We start from the raw sequence: 11600 nt of genomic DNA, 5'->3' as shown, positions 1-11600 counted from the left end.
GCCTTTTGTGATCATCTATCTTCCCACCCTAGATCTCCTCCTTCCATCCCAAAGCCTTTGCCCTCCACCCTACTACGCCCTTTGCACCACCGACGCCTCCTGCGAGGACCATGACCACGCAGTGGATGAAGTTGTCCATTGACCGCAAGGTGTTTGATGAGCTATGACTGAACGCGGTGATCCTAGAGGCCACCGATGTGATTGGGTGGAGAGTCCCACCAAGAACCGAAGTGGAGCCAAGGCCGGAGGAGAATGAGGTTGTCTCTTTCACCCATTTCCACTCTTTTGGGTTTGGGGTGCCGGCGCACCCCTTACTCTGGTGGTTGCTATACTACTATGGGATCCACCTCCATGACTTGACCCTAGAGGGGATCCTCCACCTCTCTGTCTTCATCATGCTGTGTGAGGGCTTCCTAGGAGTCCCTGCCCACTATGAGCTATGATGGTCTTTATTCTAGGTGGTTCGGTCAGCACCTAAGGGTTCCATCTTCCTCAGATGGGGGACGCCTTGATCCAACTTCATCCCGGATTGGAGGACAGGTACCTGAGCCTTGACTGCTACCCTTCCGTGGACTTGGGGTGGCAAAAGTTGTGGCTCTACGTCCCCAATGAGAGCCTGCCATTGCCATCTTATTCTCCTGACCAGCTATGTGATGACCTCCCAGAGTTATGGAGGAACTACTGCCGCTGGAGGCCTACAGATACCATGTGCCCAACTTGTTCGATGTGATCAAGGACCTAAAGGACCAGGGCCTGATAGGGACGATGGTGATCCATACCTTCATCGGCCATTGCATCCTCCCCTTGAAGATGAGGCACCACCCCAGTGGGAGTTTCGAGGCCCAACAGACCCTACAATCGAGTCGAGGGTCACCATCCACGAGGATGACCTAGACCAACATGTGATGAAGGTTATGGGAGAGTACATGATGGATCGTGGTAGGGGGGAGTCCCCAGTGGCCTTTAGCACCGGCCATCCTCCACCAACAGATGGACCTCTCGTCAGTGTGGTCTCACACATGCTGCCAGTTCCTCCTGACGAGGTGATTTTTTCATGTACCGCTGTTCATGCTATTTCTCTTCATTAAATTAACTAGAGTATGCAAGCAATGCTCACACTAGTATTTGTGTTCATGTTGCTTAATTTAACTAGTACTTGGAAATTACCTACTTTCTCAATAGGTGGACATGGGCATGACGACATCTTGAGGATCGTTGGCCCTGGAGCTGAGTTCTTCGTTCACGGTTGCACTCGGAAAGTGGCCCCGGGAACCATCCCCCAGTGGGGACAGCCACAAGTGATGATTCCATCCCATGCTGCTTTGAATAGTCTAGTGAGTCGTTTGCCTTCTCAATCAGATCGCTCTCCCCCTTATCCTGCGGTCTTGAACTTGGCTTGTATTTTGCAGAAGGACATCCCATCGCTGCACGCCGTCGCTGATCCTGTCTGCCCCTAGACAGTCTTCTGGTGATGCATCTCAGACCACAAAGTCCTATCTAACCCTAGACAATCTTCTGGTGATGCATCGTCAGACCATGAAGAATACTTTAAGTTAAAGGAGGCTTACCTCAAGGTCACAGACTTGTACTCAGGGGCCAGTTTGGTCGCTGACAAGTTATGCGATGAGCTGAAGGCCGTGCGCGTCGCACTTGATGTCACCCAACAAGAAGCCACCCCGATGCAAGACAAGAAGGCAGCCACTAAGGTGGAGGTCCAGAACCTACTTTTCGATGCTACTGCCACCTGTGACACCACCTTCCCGGTGCAGACAGCGAACAATCCGGTCACTGCACTAGAGGAGCACCTCCGAGCCCAGTTGGCCTGCATTTGGGCTATGGTGTCCGAAGCTATTCATCAAGGGGCTGCCACGGTGCTGGTCGCTGCCCAGCTTGAGTTTGGCATAGTGGTGAAAGTCTGGGTGGTGCAACATGCTTTTCCACCGGCACCAGGAGGCGAAGATTATATTGATGATCTGTTCAAGCATGTCAAGCCGGCCGCCAATGCTGTCTTAGCAAAGGTGAATGTGGATGAGATCGTGCATGCTCGCTTCAACCGTTGATCTATGGGACATATCAGTAGTATAAGTCGTGACTAGGTTTAGTCTGTGGGACGACTGTATGTGAAGTCTTAATTATTTGCATGTATGTTTGTGTTAACTTTTGTTGAACTTCATATTAGGTCTACTAAACTCTATTGAGCATGGTGTAGCTCAATTCCTTTGGTTATTTGGTAACTTGTTTCTAGCCCTTGTTGGCTGCTTTTGCCTACATATTTCTTTTGGGTTCTCTTTTTGATCTGTAATATACTAACGGTGTTCGCCCTTTCTAATCGGAGGACGTGGGTGTATAGAAGTTGAAATTTTCTTTGATTAAATTTGTTGAACTTGAAAGAACCATGCAGCGAGGAGTTCATTTGAATAAGTCTCACCTCGATCTAATGCAGAATAGATGAGCCATAGTTGTTGAATTTTACTGCGAACACAAGAAAGTTCGCCCACTGTGTATTTGATCTCGTAGGATAGTATAAAGTGTCATAGCAATCAGTCTACCCCTCGACTACTGTGATTGCTTGGATTGTAGTGAAATAAGTACATAAAAGACCTATCACAACCGCACTAGGCATTCAAGTGTCAAGCGTGTCATGGTGGTCAAAAGCTCTTTTTCTTGATTCACTTCTTGTGTCCAGCTTTCCTACCGCATTCGCTTCACTCATCAGCCGTGCAAGGTCTATATGAAAGGAGCGTCCCCCTTCCCTCATCCGATAGCTCACATTGCATCAATTGCCTACCTTCTGGCTCCCCCTTCCCTTACCCATTTGTATTTTCCCAACCGTGTTCCATGCTGGTTTGAGGATTTAGATAAAGGTAACGTGCTTCATATCAAACCATACTATTTGGATGAACTTATTATTGCATTCCATGCTGGTTTAAGGATCTCGATTGACATTTATTCTAACCAAAATCATGCTTATAGATGGCTAGTTACCATACCAGGGATGTGTACTCTACAACTATCGACCATAACTTTTCCCCGACCACGTCCCTCTAGTATATTAGACAAAATGACGTTTACCTGTTTCTTGTAAACCGTATTCTCACCTGATAGTCTGAGTAGCATAAATTTGAATGGGCTAGACATGTAACTCTTGTACAGCTATGAGTAGAATTTCTGCCTAATCGGCTGTGCTACAAACAGGAGCTGCACCGTCTGTGGCTGCAAGCATGAATCCTAAAGCGGCAGCTTCAAACATAGCTGAGGGAGTGCAGACGATTAGAACCTATGAAACCATGTAATGTAGCCATCTCTAGCTAGCTGCTACCCCTAGGCTACTGTGAGCCTATGACTGTTTGGATAGGACTGCACTATATAGTTCACCGGATGACAGAAGGTCTGACCCGACTAAAATATTCATTACGCGGATACTAGTAATGATGAACGTGGTGCGCTCGCGTTAGAAGCCTGTTCTAGCCCTAGCTTCCCTGTGTGTACAAAGACTAGCCTCACTCCCATTGTTTGACTCCTACTATAGCCCCCTCTCGGTGGCCTCCCCCTCCTCCTCCTCAATCAACGTACATCGCACCACTCCGCCTCTCTAGCCCTCTGGCTTGCCATCGTCAACATGTCGTAGCTCGATCCATGCGACAATCACATCACTGACGGCGCTCCCTACCGAGGTGCAAATTATGATCGCAGGCCACCTCGCTGTGACCTTAGAGCGGCCCATGGACAACCTCCATAGCCTATGGGCGACCTCACCATCGGTCAGTGTCTGGCACTGGATCGGTTTAGACGTGGGAGGACGTGGGACGACCCCATCGACTATGAAGCCCTCCTTGCTATCCTAACCCAAGTTAGCAACCTAGAGGCTTGCTTCCTCACCAGGATACAAACCATATTCATGAAAAAGCATAGCCCCCGGCCATGCCTCGATGTTCTCACCCATGCCACTGATGGTGGGCACAATCTAGCGGCCTATCTAGTCACCGTACTGCTCTATAGGCACAATGACGATGCCGGCGATGATGACACTATGAGGTAGTACATAAGATGGGTTGAGGGTGAGCAAGTATCATGGGCGGTGGCGGTGGGTGGTAGCAGCGGACCAATGAGTAGGTGGCTAAGCAACCAGAGGTGTGTGTTGTGCCGTGTCTCGGCCGCCGAGGTGGTCCTCCGAATGATGTGGGGGCAAGTTGTCATTGCTGTCGCTGGCACAGGTGCACGGTGATCTGTCATGCGCAAGCGGTGTCTGTGGCTATGTAGATGGATGGGAAAGAAGGGCTCTATATTGCAGCGAGGACTGTAGGCTTTGCCAAGAAATCCATTTTTTGAATGGGAAATTGGAATAAGAAACTAGTAATTCACTCTTTTCAGATGTAGTGTATTCTGGCATTTGAAATTTGTCCTCAAATATAGTGTATTCTGTAGCTTTTGATTTTCTATTACTTTTGCTTTTGCTTTTCTGTTGTTTTGTTTCAATTTTATTTGTTTGCTTTAGGCCTTGTTTGGATGCATGTGTATACACTTCAATCCACATGTGTTAGAATGGAATGGAACTTAGTTTAATTCTACTCGAATCCACTTCAACACTTGAGGATTGTGATGAATACATGCGTATCCCAACAAGGCCTTAGGGATTCAATGAAAGTACAATTATGAAACATGTTTCCCTGTATAACATGAGATGTGTCCGATCCGATCAGATTTACAATGCTCGGACTTTCTTATGTGTGCAGTAAACTTTGAATAGCTATGTGGCTGCTCTGTTAGGCATTAGATCGACGAGAGACTTGATTGGATGAATTCTGTTATGCATATTTACCATACTATAGATCAGAAAGAGAACTAGAAAGAAACCAACTAGCAAAACCAACCAACAAGGGCTAGAAAATGGCTACCAAATGACTTGATCTACACCACACTCAACAGAGTTTAACCCACGCAATCGCTATGTCTGCGTTAACTTTTGTTGAACTTTGTATTAGGTGGGTTAAACTCTGTCTAGCCCCGATTCATTGTTTTTCCTACAGTTCTCTTTCTGATTCTCTTTTTGATATGTAGTAACTAATGGTGTTCATCCTTTCAGATCAGAGGACGTGGGTGTATAGATGTTGAAATTTTTTGGAGCCTAAGACAGTCTGACCCTAGGAAATATAGACGATCTAGATCACTGTGAGTCGATAAACAATGAAATACAGTGATGGCAACTATCAGGGGCCATCCAACTAGTCCATAGAACTCAACAATTAGTTCATGATACAAACAGGTATGGACTAATAAAATAACTAATTGGCTAATTTTTAGATATGGCTAACTAGTCGCAGTTCATCCAAATAGGGCCTAAGACAATCTGGTACTTAGAAATCTTGATAGGCTGGATAATAGTATTGATGAAACAACAAAATACAGATCATGTCAACTCTTGCGCCGAGTTCACTGCCTCCATCCGTCGTTTGTCTTGCGTACCTCCACCTTGAGCTTAGCTTCAACGTCCTCTAGCTTTTCCTCCCGTTCCTCATCGTCATCATTGCTGTAGGTGGTCTCATGGATCATGCTGAAGAAGTAGGTGTCGCCGACATTGAGGTTGTTGTCAGTGCAGAAGGCGCATCACCCGTACTTGAACGACACTCGCAAGACTTTGTTCGTGTAGGTCCTCTCCAAGCCTAAGAACTAGGACTACCCAGCGATTTGTAGCTCGATCATGCGCCGCTGCTTGTTGTCATGTGCTCACTCGAAGTCCACTGGCATGTTGTTCACCTCGCACAAAAAAGACTGATGACAAAGAGGACAATGGTAACTTGTGATATCGTTGGTATGTTGTGCATCTTGTGCGAGTGCTCACCAGATACTTTGCTTTGAGGTGGAACTTCTTTAGGATCACTGCAAAACTCCTCGGCTCCACAATAGGCAGGGAGAGCTGACTACCACCGACCTTGAAGTCATGTGGGTACTGCTTGTAGTAGGAGGAAAGGTCAAAGACCTTGATGTTAATCTATGACCAGCCGTCATAAAGCAATACAAGAGAGAACCCATCTTGGAGGTCGAGGGCACAGGCAAAGTGCTTCCATCCCCGGCAGAGGTACAAGTGACCACCATCGGGGAACACCTCCACCTTCCATCAGCCAAGCTCTGCTCGTCGTCCAGAAAAAGCTCGAGTTTCTGACGACCTCTGATGGCTCGGGCCATTGCAGCCAACAATTTCTATGTGCACAACAATCAACATAGCTAGATAAAGGGACAAGTTCATTCCCAAAGGCAAACCCTAGCAGATCAGATTCAGCACACAGAAAATGGGCACTTACCAATGTTTCTGCATACAATCCAGGAAGAAGGATCTTCATGCACTCTAGGTCACTAAGGCTCGGTCCTACCATGTCTTCTTACATCCCTACCATGATAACTAGGGAACTTGACTATCTTGAGGAATTCCTGCTGGTATGTCTCTATTCTCATTCTCCTCTCATGGGGGGTCTTTCTTTTTATGTGTTTCTGGTGTTGTCACAAACGCAAGGAGTGCACACACTATTGGGGCATCAATGGAGAAGCTAACATGTAGTAAAAACCAGCACCGAGACTGATGCTGTCTCATCAGCGTAAGTGGAGGAGATGTGCTTTGTTTTCAATAGTGTACGCTTGGGAACGTCAATACTCATGCATCTCCGGTCGAACACGCCTTCTGCGACATGACTGGTTGAGGTTCCTGAGGGAGTACGACAGCACCTGAGGTGAAGCACACCTATTGGAAAAAATCTTTATCTTGCCTTGCCATATAGTCCCTGTGATGGTCCAAGCATTATAAATCTGACCGAGCTACACACACCTTCAGTCTACCCCTCGACTGCTGTGACTTCTTGGGTTGTAATCAAATAAGTACAGAAAAGACCTATCGCAACCGCACTAGGCATTCGAGTCTCAAGCATGTCAAAAGCTCCTTTTCTCAAATCACTTATTGTGTCCAGCTTTCCTGACGCATTCGCTTCACTCTCATATTTTACTACGCTCGCAAGAAAGTCCAAATACGACACATTTGATCTCGTTGGACACTATATAGTATAGAGCTATGAGTAAAACTATTGCCTATAGAGTGCACTCGGTCACAACATTTCTATTAGTAGTAGTAGTCATGAGTGGCTTTGATCTATGTTGAACCCAACTCATCTTATTTTTCATGTATTTGATAAGATTTATTGAACTTGCAAGAACCATGCATCAAGGATTATTTTTATTCATAAACTTTATACTTTATAGGATCACACAAGGTCCGGCCGTCTAAAATCATGACTACCTAGACTATGTGCTCCTGCATTCCTGCACAGGCGCGCATGCGTGGGTGCGTTAGCAGCCTATTGTAGTAGGCGACGTTGCCTCCCATCCCATCGCATTGACATGATAGGGCGAAGCCCTGTTGCCCACCCACGCAAACGTCTCAATCGTGGGGTGATCGATGGCCCCAAACTATAATAGTAGAGACAAGGGACGAGAGGGAAGGTTATCCTGCTGCCTTCTCCCTCCAGAGCTCCTAATTTCATCCCAAAGCTTTTGCCTTCCACCCTACTTCGCTACCGACGCCTCCTGCTAGGACCATGGCAGAGCAGACGAGGTTGTCTGTCGATGTGGAGTCCCCGGAGGCCTTCAACACTGGCAATCCTCCAATGATAGATGGATCTCTCGTTGGCCCGCTCTCTAACCCGCCAGTTCCCCCTTTGGAGGTGGATCATCACTGCTCTTCATGTTGTTTATCTTTATTTAACCAGAGTATGCAAACAATGCTCACTCTAGTATTTGTGTTCATGCAGTTTAATTTAACTAGTATTTGGAATTGATCACGGGCATGATGGCATCCCAAGCCTTGTTGGCCCCGGTGCCTGATTCTTCATCCACGGTCGCGCTCGAAAAGTAGCTCTACGAGGCATCCCCTGATGGAGACAGCCACCCGCAATTCCATACCATGCTACGTCGGTTAGTTCGGTAAAAGTCATTTGCCTTCTCAATCAGATCGATCTCCCCCTTGTCCTATGTGGGCTTGAACTTGGCTTGCATTGTGCAACCCTTCCTCCATGGTGGTGCCATCCTAGGTCATGGGGCTTTCCCCCGGTGGTACCAGAGAGTCATCTTGTCGCCGCTTGCCACCGCCAAGCACATCAGTCCCCGCACAACCCTCTGGTTCTAAAGTGGGCAAATCGTTAGAAGAGCGTGAATCCTCAGACGACGTAAACTACCATTAATTATTGAAGGATTACCATGAGGCCCAAGTAGATTTGTCATTGACCAGGCTGAACGCTGAGATGCTGCGTGGTGAGCTGGACGCCGCATGCGACACACTTCAAGCTTCCAAGAATCTAGCCTCCCAAGTGCGAGCCAACTTGGCGATCGCCCAGCAGTAGGCCCAACACATGATGAACCTTGTTGTGATACTGAGCATGTGGGTCAACACCCTACAGATGTCTGTGCTAGCGCCTATAACACGGCCTTCCCTGTTGGAAAAGTGGATAATCTATTCACCGTAGAGGAGCACCTTCGAGCCCTGTCTGGCCAAATTCGAGCCATGGTGACCAAAACTGTTCGTCAGGGGGCTGCCATGGCGCTGGCTGCTGCCTAGCTTCAAATTGGCATAGTGGTGAACCTCGAAGTGGAGGAGCAGGGTTTTCCGCCGTGTTTGATGGACGATGACATCATAGATCTGATCGAGAGTTTTGAGCCGACCGCCAACACTGTCTTACCGAAGGTGGACGTGGATGAGATCCTGCATGCCAACCTTGACCCTTGATCTGTGGGATATATTGGTAGTATTAGTAGTCATGAATAAGTTTGATCTGTGGGATGCCCTTGCAAAATATGTGAACTCTTATTTGCATGTTGGTGTTAAATTTTGTTGAACTTTGTATGAGGCCTTGTTTGGATGCTTGTGTATCCACATCAATCCACATGTGTTAGAGTGGAATAGAATGGAATTTAGTTTAATTCCACTCCAATCCACTTCAACACATGTGTATTGAGACAAATACATGGACATCCTTGTTTGGATGCATGTGTATCCACTTCAATCCACATATGTTGGAGTGGAATGGAATGGAATTTAGTTTAATTCCACTCCAATCCACTTCAACACATGTGGATTGAGATGAATACATGTGCATCCAAACAAGGCCTTAGGTGAGTTAAACTCTGTTGAGCATGGTGTAGCTCAGGTCCTTTGATCATTTTGTAGCTAGTTTGTAGCCCCTGTTGGTTGCTTTTCGTGATCTGATCTATAATATGCTAAACATTCATGAGTTCCTTTGATCTCTGTTGAAGCCAACTTGTGTCTTTGATAAAATTTGTTGAACTTAAAAGAACCATGCAGTGATGAGTTCATCTGAACAAGTCTAGAATATTATTTTTGCTTTTGCTTTTCTGTTGTTTGTTTCAATTTTATTTGTTTCCTTTAGGGATTCAACGAAAGTACTCATACAAAATAGGTTTCAATGTATAATGTGGGATGTGTTCGGCCTGGTCAGATTTACGATGCTGGGACTTTCTTGCATGCATAACAAATTTGAATACCTATGTGGCAGCCTAAAGGAAACAAATTTGAAGAAGGTACATGTGACAACTAGTACAATTTTAGCACTAGGAGCAAGTTTCGCACTTACAATCTGTTGAGCGCGGTGTAGCTTAGGTCGTTTGGTTTTTGTTTGTTTTTTGTTGCCTTGATGTCTTTGTCAAACTTTGTTGAACTTGCAAGAACCTTGCAGTGAGGAGCAAGTCTCACCTTATTGTAATGCAGAGCAGAGGAGCCATTAGTGTTAAAATGTTATTGCACACGTAAGAAAGTCCGACCACAAGTCTCACCTCAGTCTAATGCAGAGCAGAGGAGCCATTTGTGTTGAAATGTTATTTCACACGTAAGAAAGTCCAACCTCTATACATTTGAACACGTCTGACAGTATCCTCCATAGTTTTCCTCATCTTCCTATGATGCTTGTTACTGTGTCGTTTACGATTTTAAGTTTAGCTAACTTAATAGTAGCATAGCCTAGTAGTACAATATGGTGGGTGCATTGTAGTGCTCTTGAAGTGTCATTTTTGTGTATTTTGGAGTGCCCTCATTAGCATACCCCATGTACCCATGACATTAGAAATCAATATAAGTATTGTACTATAGCTAAATTAATGGATGAAACGGCGACGGGAGCTGTAACACCACCGTAACACATGTGCGCACCAAACAAATAATTCAATTTGCAAACAAAACAAAGATAGCACACTAGTTTAGCTGAAATAATGACAACATCCATCATTGAGGAAATTAACATGTCCATAGACAAGCAAACAACATTGGTCCATTTAAAATGCATGACAGAGAGATACATCAAATGTAGCTTTATTTACTACTCTACTAATGAATCCAAGAACAAGGGAACATAGGGAAGATAGTATGGTCTGCAGATGAATTCTTTTTAATGGTACGTCTACCATAACAAAAGACACAGATAGGGATGACATGAACCTTTTTGTGGTCCATGTTATCTGTGATGATTGTTCCATCCTCCCTAGCAAAGAAAATCAAATTCCATTCTAGGTGAACTGTGATCACTATGTCCTTGTCATCAAAATCTGGGTAACCAAATCTAATATTAATCCTTCCAAATAGGATCTGCATGGTGACCATATGCTTCAATGTCCAATTATTAGTACCATAGTCTTCAAGGATTCAGATTGAAAGCTTGGAATCATTAGGACCATCAACAGTTTATACACACAAGTGACCCAGAGCTTGATGCATAGAGTGGTGAAGACCATCTGGCCTATCAAATTTCCTCCATGTGTTTCCCTCCATATCCACAACAAATATCATAGAGTACCTCCTAGAGTGCCCCATAATGTGTAGACAACCATTAAGAAACACACTTGGTTGTCTGTAAACTGTCACATCAGTATGCTTGCCCCATTCAGATTCCTTATAGATCCATGCTGTAGTTTGAGATGAGTAGATCTCCACACCTATGCACACAACATTGACATCCACATATTCAATCACATGGAAGTGTGAGGAGGCTATCAGATCGAACGCCAAGCGAGCCTCACCAACAGCATGGTCAACATCATGGGTGCTAGGTGGCATAATTTTAAACTTTTAGGTCATTGGATTGTAGACAACATAGCGGTATCCATTAGCCCTAAGGCACTAGTATAGGTGAAAGGTCCTTATGTGGTTTTGGTAATTGAGTGACAACCTAGGTGGACTAATTGTGTTTATGAGAGATACACAGGTGATTAGTCCATAGGTACATATGTGTGAGCAACATATGCCATAAAGGTGAAAATGGCTTGGAAATGTTGCAAAGCTCACACATGTGATGATGAAGGAGCTCATTGCACATGAGACATGACATTGAGTCATGTGATCAACGTGGAGAAGATCAAGACAAGACTTGGCTTGATGGACCGGTTGCAAGCGTGAAGGGCAAGTCGGAGGCTTTGGAGCAATGGACCGTGTGGCTGTGAAGCTTGAGCAAGACTTGGCGCCGATGGATGAAGGCAACGGTGAAAAGCAAGTGAAGTCAAGATCAATGAACCAATATGATCACGTGATGATATGAAGTGGATCATATCATTATTGA

Source organism: Miscanthus floridulus, chromosome 6 (assembly GCF_019320115.1).
Source record: "Miscanthus floridulus cultivar M001 chromosome 6, ASM1932011v1, whole genome shotgun sequence".
Lineage (NCBI taxonomy): Eukaryota > Viridiplantae > Streptophyta > Magnoliopsida > Poales > Poaceae > Miscanthus > Miscanthus floridulus.
The sequence above is the reverse complement of the archived record's forward strand: the minus strand, read 5'-3'. Positions refer to the sequence as shown.